This window comes from Engystomops pustulosus, chromosome 9 (assembly GCF_040894005.1).
Source record: "Engystomops pustulosus chromosome 9, aEngPut4.maternal, whole genome shotgun sequence".
In the NCBI taxonomy this organism is placed as follows: Eukaryota; Metazoa; Chordata; class Amphibia; order Anura; family Leptodactylidae; genus Engystomops; species Engystomops pustulosus.
The window spans coordinates 6,461,730-6,475,659 of record NC_092419.1 but is presented as its reverse complement, the minus strand read 5'-3'; the positions used below and the strand labels follow the sequence as shown (position 1 = coordinate 6,475,659).

The window sequence follows — 13,930 nt, the reverse complement described above, 5'->3', positions numbered from 1 at the left end:
CTTTTGTTTGTAAATTTGGTGATTTTAGGGATCATATGAAGTCTCTTAAAGGGGTTTTTCTCACATTCAACATAAGTTTTCTTCAGAAGGATCACCGACCTACAGTATAAGATGATCATAGGTGATCACCCCATAATTCACTTTAAAGTCATTTTATGGAAAATCTTTCTGCAGATAATTAAGCAGCGCCCCCGCAGGAGAAATTAGGCATTACACTGCTCCTCAAGAATTCAATAGGATATTTATAGAGTGAGATGTATCCTTTCCTCTTGGCTTTATAGAGTGAAAGGTTGTACAGTCCCCAATGTCGTACAGTCCCTGATGTGATACAGTCCCCAATGCGGTATCACTGAGTCCTGTAAAATAATGACACCTTACACAGGTCCGTGGTATGAAAAAATAACTGGTGTTGGAAAATGGTGGGAACAGAATTTTTTCAAATTTTTTTGGAAGGTATTAAGACATAACAAAACGATATAACTATGGAATCTCTGTGATCGTACGGACCCAAAGGATAAAGGTGATGTGTACTGCAGAGTTCAAGCCGTAAAAATAAAGCAACGGAGTAATGGCAAATTTGTGTCAATTGCAACAAATTTACGATTTTTTTTTTTCCAACTTCTAATACATTGGGGCACATTTACTTACCCGGCCCTGTCACAATCCCCACTGTGCATTGTCCGATGACTAAGATCGTGCGCCCGATATCCTGCATGTGTCACTTCCCCACTCAGGTCCCCAGGGTTCTCCTTCTTCTCCCTGGTGCATGTAAGTGCATTGTCCGTGTATAATGCGCTGTGCAGGGAGTCACTAAGATCCTGCCCCCGATATCCTGCATGTGTCTCTTCCCCGCTCAGGTCCCCGGAGTTCACCTTCTTCTTCCTGGTGCATGTAAGTGCATTGTCCGTGTATAATGTCCTGTGCGGGGAGTCACTAAGATCCTGCCCCCGATATCCTGCATGTGTCGCTTCCCTGCTCAGGTCCCCGGAGTTCACCTTCTTCTTCCTGGTGCATGTAAGTGCATTGTCCGTGTATAATGCGATGTGCAGGGAGTCACTAAGATTGTGTGCCCGATATCCTGCATGTGTCACTTCCCCACTCAGGTCCCCAGGGTTCTCCTTCTTCTTCCTGGTGCATGTAAGTGCATTGTCCGTGTATAATGCGCTGTGCGGGGAGTCACTAAGATCATGCACCCGATATCCTGCATGTGTCGCTTCCCCGCTCAGGTCCCCGGAGTTCACCTTCTTCTTCCTGGTGCATGTAAGTGCATTGTCTGTGTATAATGCGCTGTGCGGGGAGTCACTAAGATCCTGTGTCCGATATCCTGCACGTGTCGCTTCCCCACTCAGGTCCCCGGAGTTCACCTTCTTCTTCCTGGTGCATGTAAGTGCATTGTCCGTGTATAATGTGCTGTGCGGGGAGTCACTAAGATCCTGTGCCCCGATATCCTGCATGTGTTGCTTCCCCGCTCAGGTCCCCGGAGTTCAACTTCTTCTTCCTGGTGAATGTAAGTGCATTGTCTTGCGGATCATCCCCGATCAGTCCGAAGGGTCCGCACCCAGTTTCTGTCGTATGAAAGCAACGCAGCTGCACCACAATCCGATTGCGTGCGGCACAATCCGCTACCAAATTTCGGAAAACCAGACGGAAATGCGGCCGCGGAACCATTAGTAAATAAGCCCCATTTTATGGAATGGCAACATTAAAAAGTAAAAAGTACAATTTGTTTTGTAGATATTGGAAAAATAAAAAAAGTTATAGCTTTGGGGTGAGGGGTGAGTCCTCTAAGGGTTAAAGGGTTATTTTATGTGACAATTTGTCTATCCTAATAATAGACCCTTGGGGCTTTTGGTTACAATTAAACTACAATTTTGTGAGCCATGGGCTACTATCTAACCCTGAGAGAGTGCCCCAGGCTCCGCATAGACCTGGATATGACGGATAATCCATCTTCCAGCGTCACCTGTGCCGGTTGTTACCGTCCCCTGTCCTCCGAGGTCACCGGATGTGTCCCCACTGCTCTCCCAATTACCAGGATCCACAGCCAGCGGTTACGGGAAAGCGCTCACCTCTGCAACACTGTCTCCACCATTCTTAATCCCGTCAGAATCTGGTAACCTGGCAACCATTTCCAAGGAGACCGTGTTCCCAGGATATGTAGGAAGCCGGATCTGGCTGACAGCTGAGGCCTGGGATCAGTCACCAGTGCAGTATATAAGGAGGTGAGGATTTATGGCTGGTATTGGGGTTATATATTGGATACATTGTATAGAGGGGTTATACATCGTCCTATGTCACGTCTCGTCTGTAGCCAATGCTGCGCCTCTTATCGCCTCCTGGATGCAGTTTCTTACCCCCTTATTATTGGGGCTTATTCATTATCATTGCACGAGCGCGGTTTTGCGGTAGTATATCCAATACCAGGTCTATAGTGTGGGGAGCAAATCACATGAACATAATTTTGCAATGAACATAGACCCACAAGAGTTAATGTTGCGGTTTACGTGCATTAGACGTTATTTCATCCCATGTCGCATCCTACACGGACTGACTATTGCTTATACCTACAATGGGGCTCATTTACTTACCCATCCCGCCACGATCCCCGCTGTGCGTTGTCCCGCTGAAGATTCGGAGCTGCCGCGATTCACATAGCTCGTCCGCCTGATTTCCTGCATCCATCGCTTCCCCCGCTCAGGTCCGCCGGAGTTCACCGTCTTCTTCCCGGTGCATGTGAGTGCTGATCTTGCGAAACAATTTCGTTTTTAAATTCCGCGGGTTTGTCCGAATCAGTCAGGTTGTCCGACGTCCACGCCCCCTGATTTCTGTCGCATGTAAGCCGGCGCCGATGTGCCCCAATCCAAACGCGTGCGCCAAAATCCCGGGGCAACGGAAAAAACGCGAAACCCACCGAAAATGCAGTGTTCAGACCCTTAGTAAATGTGCCCCAATATCTCCTTCTCTTCTCCGACCCTCCCTAATATCCAAGAATACATAGACAACTGGGCGTTACCATTCCCCCTTGTCAAAAGAGCCCTACACTGCATTGATCGGACAACGTTGGCATACGGAAACGCCAATTTATTTCCAACATTTCCGAAGAAACATCAACAATCGCATCAATACTCTTTACTAGTATCTTAGCACCTTTCCCGGGTGAAAAAACGGGTGTTACTAAAGGGGTGTGTCCCTACAAGATGTCATGGCTCCTCTCTATACCCAATGCCGGGATATGTTATTCGGATTGGGGGTCTAGTTAGTTGTAGCTTCTGATCACGTCCTGCGCTGGGGGTGTAATAATCTGCATCGTTGGCTTCTCGTACCAGTTACTTATCAGCCTCCACAGGCTCCGGTCACAGGGATAAGACGATTCTTCACCCGTCTTAGGGCATTACCCTTCCTGCCAGACTCTAAATGTGGCATAAAAGCCTGTAAAGCGGAGCCACGGCTAATCCCAGCAGCAGCCGCCGCCGCAGCGCGGTCACCAGGGGCTTTGTGGGGGACTATGGGGGTGTAGTGATTAGTGCTGTAGTATTATCTATAGTATTATAGTGAGTTATAATAATCACCAAAGCTCCTGGACCAGATGGGTTACACCCCAGAGTTCTTAAAGAACTCAGTTCTGTTATTGCTGTACCGCTGGCTAAAATCTTCAGGGATTCTGTAATGTCTGGTGTGGTGCCAAGTGACTGGCGCAAGGCAAATGTGGTGCCAATATATAAAAAGGGCTCTAGAACTTCGCCAGGCAATTACAGGCCTGTAAGCTTAACTTCCATTGTGGGGAAAATACTAGAAGGGTTAGTAAAAGACTACATACTGGAGTATGTGACATCAAATAGTATAATAAGTGACAGCCAGCATGGGTTTACTAAGAATAGAAGTTGTCAAACTAACCTTATCTGCTTTTATGAAGAGGTGAGCAGGTGCCTGGATGGAGGAGCAGCTGTGGATATTGTGTTCTTGGACTTTGCAAAGGCATTTGACACTGTCCCTCATAGACGCCTGATGGGTAAAATTAGGGCTATTGGTTTGGCAGAAATCATTTGCAATTGGATTGAAAACTGGCTGAAGGATCGTATCCAGAGAGTTGTGGTCAATGATTCCTACTCGGAATGGTCACCAGTTATGAGTGGTGTACCTCAGGGTTCTGTGCTTGGCCCACTACTATTTAATATATTTATTAATGATATAGAGGTAGGAATTAATAGCACTGTGTCTATTTTTGCAGATGACACCAAACTGTGTAGTGTAATACAGTCTATGGAGGATGTTCATAGGCTGCAGGGTGACTTGGACAAACTGAATGTTTGGTCATCCACTTGGCAAATGAGGTTTAATGTGGATAAATGTAATGTTATGCACATGGGGGCCAATAATCCAAAGGCAAAATATGTCCTTGGGGGAGTAAATCTGGGAGAGTCCCTTGTTGAGAAGGACCTGGGGGTACTAGTAGATCATAAATTGAATAACAGCATGCAATGTCAATCAGCTGCTTCTAAAGCTAGTAGGATCATGTCATGTATCAAAAGTGGAATGGACTCTCGTGATAGGGATGTAATATTACCACTATACAAGGCACTGGTTCGGCCACACCTGGAATATGCTGTGCAGTTCTGGGCACCGGTCCATAAAAAGGATGCCCTGGAGCTGGAGAGGGTTCAACGTAGAGCCACAAAACTGATAAGGGGTATGGAGGGTCTTAGTTATGAGGAAAGATTAAAACAACTAAATTTATTTAGTCTGGAAAAGAGACGACTACGAGGGGACATGATTAATTTATATAAATATATGAATGGTCCATACAAAAAATATGGTGGTAAGTTGTTCCAGATTAAATCAAATCAAAAGACGAGGGGGCACTGCCTGCGTTTGGAGAAACCAAGGTTTAATCACCGGTGGCGACAGGGCTTTTTTACTATGAGAACGGTCAATCTGTGGAATAGCCTGCCTCAGGCGCTGGTCACAGCAGGGACAGCGGATAGCTTCAAGAAGGGTCTAGATGCCTTTTTACAGCTAAATAACATTGATTGTTATGCTATATAGAATTGTTTTCCCTAAATCCCTTCCTCATCCAATCCCTACCCTTCCTTGGTTGAACTTGATGGACAAGTGTCTTTTTTCAACCGTATAAACTATGAAACTATAATGGAGACTTCATGGATCCATGCCACGTGTGAGAGCGCCATGCAGTGCCCATTTACACCCCTGCCCATATCCTGTATCGCTTCTCATCCATAGATTTATTCTAATTCATGATTTCAATTCTTCTAATTATTATTATGTGATGGTGGAATGAGAGGTGGTCGCAGCTTCTGTGTTAATGGACACGGTGTAATTCTTCGTTTGCCCTGCGGGGGTGCTGCAGGAACAGTAGTGGATTATAATAGAGGGGACCCACAGCCACTCACCCAGATCCGGTGCACCCTCCCCTACCCAGTGCTTCATACTTGGCTTTGATTGTTTCCCCCTTAGAAACTGGACAGTAAAAACTACCCAAGACGTTGAGGCCACGCCCATAGTGCACCTAAATTCTAATTTAAATATAAATTTAAAATAAGATTTTCTTTGCATTTTGGTCTCAGATTTTTATTAAATTACAGACAATCCCTTTAAGTTACTGCAAGGTCATGACATGAAATGATGTTTGGGTGGGAGTCTCTAGGTGGAGAAGCAAATTTCATTCCAAAAACAGGGATAAATTTCCATGTCTCCACCTTATTCTGAGAGAATCCGAAAGCGTTATACAAAGAATATGCAAAGCTGTAAAAAAAGTGTTGGGTATCAGCCCCAGGGAATCCGCGTAATCACAACTAACTGTTGTTAGGAGCAGCAGGACTGTGCAAACGGATAATGTGCTGTGTCCTCACACTGCTGTGCACTTAGCTCTCTGATGTAAACATTTTCTCCTCTGCTCTTTATACTATGTTATAGGATCCAACAAAAAGGTTTGTTACATCTTTTGTTTAAAGCAAAGGGAAGGGGGTATGGATCAGCTGAATGCTGAGGGCACAGCAGTGTGAGGACACCCCTGATCAGAAGCTAGTGAAGGTGGTATGGAGCAGCTGAATGCAGAGTGCTGAGAGCACAGCAGTGTGAGGACAACCCTGATCAGAAGCTAGTGAAGGGGGTATGGAGCAGCAGAATGCAGAGTGCTGAGGGCACAGCAGTGTGAGGACACCCCTGATCAGAAGCTAGTGAAGGGGGTATGGAGCAGCAGAATGCAGAGTGCTGAGGGCACAGCAGTGTGAGGACACCCCTGATCAGAAGCTAGTGAAGGTGGTATGGAGCAGCTGAATGCAGAGTGCTGAGAGCACAGCAGTGTGAGGACAACCCTGATCAGAAGCTAGTGAAGGGGGTATGGAGCAGCTGAATGCAGAGTGCTGAGGGCACAGCAGTGTGAGGACACCCCTGATCAGAAGCTAGTGAAGGTGGTATGGAGCAGCTGAATGCAGAGTGCTGAGAGCACAGCAGTGTGAGGACAACCCTGATCAGAAGCTAGTGAAGGGGGTATGGAGCAGCTGAATGCAGAGTACTGAGGGCACAGCAGTGTGAGGACACCCCTGATCAGAAGCTAGTGAAGGGGGTATGGAGCAGCAGAATGCAGAGTACTGAGGGCACAGCAGTGTGAGGACACCCCTGATCAGAAGCTAGTGAAGGGGGTATGGAGCAGCTGAATGCAGAGTGCTGAGGGCACAGCAGTGTGAGGACACCCCTGATCAGAAGCTACTGAAGGGGGTATGGAGCAGCTGAATGCAGAGTGCTGAGGGCACAGCAGTGTGAGGACAACCCTGATCAGAAGCTAGTGAAGGGGGTATGGAGCAGCTGAATGCAGAGTGCTGAGGGCACAGCAGTGTGAGGACACCCCTGATCAGAAGCTAATGAAGGGGGAATGGAGCAGCTGAATGCAGAGTGCTGAGGGCACAGCAGTGTGAGGATACCCCTGATCAGAAGCTAGTGAAGGGGGTATGGAGCAGCAGAATGCAGAGTGCTGAGGGCACAGCAGTGTGAGGACACCCCTGATCAGAAGCTAGTGAAGGGGGTATGGAGCAGCTGAATGCAGAGTGCTGGGGGCACAGCAGTGTGAGGACACCAATGATCAGAAACTAGTGAAGGGGGTAGGGAGCAGCTGAATGCAGAGTGCTGAGGGCACAGCAGTGTGAGGACACCCCTGATCAGAAGCTAGTGAAGGGGGTATGGGGCAGCTGAATGCAGAGTGCTGAGGGCACAGCAGTGTGAGGACAACCCTGATCAGAAGCTTGTGAAGGGGGTATGGAGCAGCAGAATGCAGAGTGCTGAGGGCACAGCAGTGTGAGGACACCCCTGATCAGAAGCCACATGCTCAATTCATGTTTCTAGTTTGGTTCAAATAGAATGAAGTATAATCGGTACCTGACACTTGAAATCTGCACGATCAAACCCTTTAAAGCAGACTATGAAGTGCTGTGCAAGGCTATTCTCATTACTAGTGCTACTGATCATAGGGCAATGGCCAGGGGTCGGCTCCAGGTCTCAGTAGGCCCCTGGGTGACAGAGCCTCAGTGGGCCCCTTTGCATTGAATTCATGTGGCAGCATTAAAAATTCAGAAACTAAAACAGTCTCCTGTTCCCTAAAATTATTCCATAGTTTATCATCCAAAATAGCCCCCTCATGGTTATTTTATATAGGACTCCCCTCACCCCATGGATTCCTTATGTACAGCCTTATGTGGGCCCCCCCATGAGCCCTGGGCCCTGGCACTTGCCCCGGTTTGCCCAGCACTGACGCCGGCCCTGGCAATGGCCGCCTTGGGGATGCATGGTGCACTGATCTGCAAGAAATGTTTTATTGGAAAGATGTATAAAAACTTGATGGCGTCACAGACATCTAGTCCTGATTCCCGTGTCGGATCCTGTGAGTTCTGTTCGGAGCGTTTATCTTGGATGAGATTTTTAGAAAATGTATTAAATTACCTTCTTCTTTCTCTGCAGGTCGTATTATCTCACATCCTTTGTACGGTTATCTCTGGCAAACGTCTCGCTGGCTGTTCTCGCTGCATTTTCGGGAGGGATAAGGAGGAGAACTTTAACTATTGGATGCCCACATCATACCACCCTGCCGCTCCCACCAGCACTGTAAGTCCATGTCATACCCAGTGCTTTATGTTTTATGATGGATTTTCATATCGTTCCTCTGATTCCCCCCAATGAAATGAATACTAAAATTTTGGTTGCCTGCAGCCACCACCAGAGGGCGCTCACTGTATATTTATTTGGATTATCTCGTTATACAATAAAGAAGAACTTTTTAGTCTGATGCATAAGAACATTTAAAGGGGTTTTCCAACGTCTTAATATTAATGTGACCTTTCTATACCTGGAAGAACAGCTCCTTAGGCCCCGTGCACACAACCGTCCGTATCATCGCCCCCATGGAACCGTGGGAACAATAACAAGTTCTAAAGTTCCGTTAAGTTCAATCACAGTGCAACAAGCACACAACGTCTCACCGCACCGTGGCCAAGCCGAGTGGCCGCTGAGACAAGTATAGGACACGTATTATATTTTTCCGAAATACGTAGGTAGCCGCTCGCTTGCTATGCAGAGGGGAGGGGTGCTCACCCAACTTACAGGTTTGTGTGCATGAGCCCCTGATCAGTACTGTCTCTGTACTGACTGAGCTGTGAAGCTGTAGTTACCCGGTCTGGCCACTATACAGAAAACAGCGCTGTTCTTCCTGCTCAATTTTTGGGTTATTCCTGGCACTGAAGTTGACTTAAATCAGCTGAATAATAAAAACCCAATCAGAGGACTGATACTTACCCCTCTCTGGCTCCCGATTCCTGCTCCAGTACTTTAGGTTTCGGCTTGGAGCCTAAAGCAGAAGTTCCAGGGGACCACGGGACTTGTTCCTGTGTTGCGACCCCTTTGGTCTGAGGAGGCCGGCCATTGTATAAGGCAGGTCTTGTGACTCCCCAAAATTTTAGTATTGGCCCTGAATGATAAATGCAGGAAACAGATGCAACACCCTCGCCGATGCAATGGCGAGGGAGGGTTTGCGAATATGTCCCACCTGCATGTAATCCCATTACACAACATGGTCCTTATAGGACATAGGGGTATTGCAGTGGTGAATCCTGCCTGGCAAGTATTTTGTATAATGCCAGATGCTGTTATCCAATGATATGTGTTACATCCTGTGCTCTGTAAGCTGAGATGTGATTGGAGGAGCAGCCACCACCTGACAAAAGGGAGGTAATAAAACCTCTGGCCAGGAATGTTCTAGAGAAGTCTCTCTCAGGAGAGAGAAGAGAGGAGACTAGATTATTCTAGTGTGGAATCCTAGGAGAATCAGTGAGTGAGTGAGTAATCTCTGTCTAGCCCATACCAGAGCAGGAAGAGCTTAGCCCCTGCCTCTGAAGAGTGGAGCATTAGACTAGAGTTAGTATAGTGAGGAAAAGGGGTATCATCTAACCTTTGAAGGTGATACCTGAAGCCCTACAGGACAAGCTGAAGCTTCCTACCAGGACACAGCTGCCTCCCAGCCTGCCCTCTACTTCCAGGCTGGTGAACTATCTCCTGAGGCTCCCTCCAACTCACATCTCAGCACTCCATCTACCTGTTAAAGGCACGTTTGCTGCGGTTCCTGCGGTTCAAATAAAGAACTGTAAGTTGTTTTCTTCAACTTCTGTCTCCGTCTGGTCCCTGCTAATACGGCTGCCTTCATCACCGGCACCCTGCCCATCACCCAGAGACTCACACTCGGGATATTAAGGGGTTGCCCCAGGGAGATCCGCTATAGCAGCCGCTCCCTCATCATTTCTTGCCAACACCACCCTGCTGGAGACCTGCCAGGCTGTAGGACAGCCCTCCGGTTCCCCCGTACCAAGCACCGTGACAATAGCGTGCTTAGGCCGCAACCGCCAACCACTCCGGTACAGCGGGTCCCGGCTGTCTCCAGGCCTCCCCTTTAAGGCTAGGCCCCGGTGGGGGATGTTGCAAGTGGCGTCACGAACAGGATATAGACTTCTGTGCCTTATTACGGCATTAAAGACTTTCCTTTATTAAAAAGACTGTGCTGCCTAACCCTGCTGCCATCCGGGTTTAGGCCCAAGGACTTGTGTGTTTCTGGAATGAACTGTGTTATACTGCTGCCACGTGCTGTCGAGCGCCGCTCCCGCACTCCAGAGGTTAATCCTGGCAAGAACTGTACCAGCTCTGCTACATCCGGCGCTGCCGCGCCTGAAGATTTTTACCTCAGAAACTGTGGCGCAGCAAATAATTCAAGCCCGCCAAAACCTTCACTGGCGGGAAACCCAGATGACGCATCAAGCTCCACCCACGCGCGAAGGGCGCGAACCCCTCCTCTTGTGGCGCAGGAAAAATTAGAGCCCGCCACAGCTCTTGGCGGGAAGGACTTGGACTCCTCCCACTGGCTAGAGGCGGACTTCCTGCTCTGCCTCAGAGAAGCGCCAGAACTTGAGTGGACTTTGGACGGTGAGGACAACACCATGTGGGGTCCTCCGCCTTTCCCTCCTGTGGAGCGTCCGGAATTTTACGAGGTCCTAGAGACTATGGTGGTGGTCTCTGCGCAGCCCGTCCGAAGACCCTCCGCTGGACATCGGCTGCACCGAGGATTGACTCGGGCCTTCGTCACCAGGACATGCTACCAAACGGTGACGCAATACCAAATCCCACCCGGGCGGTTCCTCGTCCCTATCCCGGCTACCATCCCGGTACCGCGGGTCCACGTGGAGGCGCCACGTGGGGAGGCCCGGACTCCTGCTGAGCCAACGCCTGGGCCTAGTGTTGCCGCTCCACCTGCTTCGAGGCCTACTACTCCTGCTGCGCGGCCTGCTAGCCCCGCTGTGGTGGTTCCTGACCCTCCGGTGGTTCCTGCTCCTGTTCCGGCACCTACCTGTCGTCCAAGGAGATCCGAACCTGAACCGGAGCCACGAGCCCCAGCACCGAAACCTCCGCAGCCTCAAGGCCGAGGTGAGGCCGCCCGCCGGCGACTCCGAGACGCTGTCTCGGACCAGCGACGCCGAGAGAAGGAGGCCCAGCGGTATATGGCCGGCCGATCTACAGCTGGAGCTTGGGTCGAGAAGAACCGCACCACCGGCATGGTCCGGTTCTTCGACAAGCGGAAGGGCTATGGCTTCGCCACCCAGGACTACACCGGACGGGAAGTATTTATACCCCGCCGGTCCGTCAAGAGGCCTGATCTGCCAGAGAGCCTGCACAACCTGAAGCCGGGAGCATTGCCAGGTCCCGCGGCTCTTCGGTGGGAGAAGACATCCCGGCTAGCGAACCTTGTCCGGAGGTTCCGTCTAGGCCCGCATCTCCCCTTGCCGGTTACCAGTGGGGTGACAACCCGGCCCCGGAAGAACCGGAGCTGGAAGGAGCCGCGGCTCGGCCGCTGGGCTCTGTTTATTTCTTCTTGGACCCCTCCGTGGTCCCTGGCTCAGTTGAGCCCCCGGCTGGAACAGCCGACACCCCGGGCGACAGCGCTCCTCCCCCTGAAGGTCCGGAGGATGCTGCTGCACCTGCAGTACCCACTGCTGCCACCGGGTGTCCCCAGCCGGCACCTATTCCCGCTGAGGATGCACAGGATTCCCTGCAGGAGCTGGACCCTGTCTTTGCTGAACCCAGCGATACTGACTAATCCTTGAAGGGCTGTAGCCCTCTCCAGGTACTATGTCCTTTGTACATATTGTGTGTATTTATCCCCATATCCCTATAGAGCCAGAGACTTTCCTGAGACTCTTACCCTTATTTATCTCAGTCAAGAGACTCTCCTTGAACTGCCTACTGTCATGTGCTATGATAGCACCCTTCCTCTGCCACAGCAGGGATTTCTTCGAAGGACTCTGTCCCTCTCCAAATAGAGGAGACCCTTTGTTTCTTCAGTGCACTTTTCCCCACATCAAGGGCTGTACCCAGAAGATGGACTTTGTCACTAGAGACCTTCTGAGAGACTTTCGCCAGATACTCCAGGGAAAAGTTGCTATTGCTATTGACTATTATTTTGCACTTAATGCCTTCCTTTTTAGGTACGGACATTCTGCCTGCACTTTTTATGCCTTTTCTTTGCAGGAAAAGAGACATTTGCTATCTTGCTACCCTGAGTAGCCTATCTACCTGTAACGTTATGTTATAAGATGTGTACCCATTGGGCTCCTAAGCCAATGAGAATTAACCTGTTTGCACACTGTCATATATGCCAGTAGTCTGCATTAACCCTTTCATAGGCTTTTCAGGTTGTAGTGTGGCTGTGTCGGACCGTCTTTCTATGTAAAACACTGACCGCTACCTGATCCCTCAAACTGAGGTTTGCACATGGGGGTAGTCCGTAAACTGCGGGTCTTAAGGGGACCGGGGGTGTTACAGAGTTAGCACCTGGATGCCACCCATACATGGGTAAGGATACCAGTCAGGAGGTACTTGTGTCGCATATGCTAACGCAATGCAGATAGACACCTTATATAATTGCCGCCAGGGAAGAAGCGTTGATAAAACAAATATACAGGCCTTGGTGCAAGGAGTGGATTACAGGACATGACACCACACCTTTCCTACTGTACAGTTCGGTTTAATGGCGTCAGCGACCAACTGTCATACAGCTATATGTTTTGTCTTAGTCCGACACCAACCCAGGTGCCTGTCTCCAGGACCATGGGCGGTTTGTCCCTACACCTCACATAGCCTGCACTTCCTAGAAGTGCCTTTAGCCCCCTCTGTGCCCCAAAACATCTGTAGTCGAGCCGAGGGCGGCTCTTTCAATTGCCCCCGGGGTATGCAACACCCTCGCCGATGCAATGGCGAGGGAGGGTTTGCGAATACGTCCCACCTGCATGTAATCCCATTACACAACATGGTCCTTATAGGACATAGGGGTATTGCAGTGGTGAATCCTGCCTGGCAAGGCAGGAGTTAAGTATTTTGTATAATGCCAGATGCTGTTATCCAATGATATGTGTTACATCCTGTGCTCTGTAAGCTGAGATGTGATTGGAGGAGCAGCCACCACCTGACAAAAGGGAGGTAATAAAACCTCTGGCCAGGAATGTTCTAGAGAAGTCTCTCTCAGGAGAGAGAAGAGAGGAGACTAGATTATTCTAGTGTGGAATCCTAGGAGAATCAGTGAGTGAGTGAGTAATCTCAGTCTAGCCCATACCAGAGCAGGAAGAGCTTAGCCCCTGCCTCTGAAGAGTGGAGCATTAGACTAGAGTTAGTATAGTGAGGAAAGGGGTATCATCTTACCTTTGAAGGTGATACCTGAAGCCCTACAGGACAAGTTGAAGCTTCCTACCAGGACACAGCTGCCTCCCAGCCTGCCCTCTACTTCCAGGCTGGTGAACTATCTCCTGAGGCTCCCTCCAACTCACATCTCAGCACTCCATCTACCTGTTAAAGGCACGTTTGCTGCGGTTCCTGCGGTTCAAATAAAGAACTGTAAGTTGTTTTCTTCAACTTCTGTCTCCGTCTGGTCCCTGCTAATACGGCTGCCTTCATCACCGGCACCCTGCCCATCACCCAGAGACTCACACTCGGGACATTAAGGGGTTGCCCCAGGGAGATCCGCTATAGCAGCCGCTCCCTCATCATTTCTTGCCAACACCACCCTGCTGGAGACCTGCCAGGCTGTAGGACAGCCCTCCGGTTCCCCCGTACCAAGCACCGTGACAATAGCGTGCTTAGGCCGCAACCGCCAGCCACTCCGGTACAGCGGGCCCCGGCTGTCTCCAGGCCTCCCCTTTAAGGCTAGGCCCCGGTGGGGGATGTTGCACAGAACAAGATAAGTGTTCTTTTTTTTTTTCTTACGCCGGTCCCTGCTCCCTGGAATTGTGGAAAACTCCTTTAAGTTTGTTTTTTTTGTTGTAAACCGCCCCCTTATCAGATCAGATCAGGACATGGTCGACCTCTGAACTCCCCACTGAAATTTGACTTTTCC

At 49.6% G+C, this 13,930-nt stretch overlaps 1 protein-coding gene across 1 annotated transcript in view; it reads left to right on the top strand.

Annotated features, from left to right (window-relative positions):
* Positions 1 to 13,930, top strand: part of LOC140076575 (numb-like protein) — a 58,944-nt gene that overhangs the window by 28,733 nt on the left and 16,281 nt on the right. Inside the window, exon 2 of the mRNA XM_072123155.1 lies at positions 7,969 to 8,112. The gene's annotated coding sequence lies outside the window, so the exon portion shown is untranslated. The remainder of the gene's footprint in view (positions 1 to 7,968; positions 8,113 to 13,930) is intronic.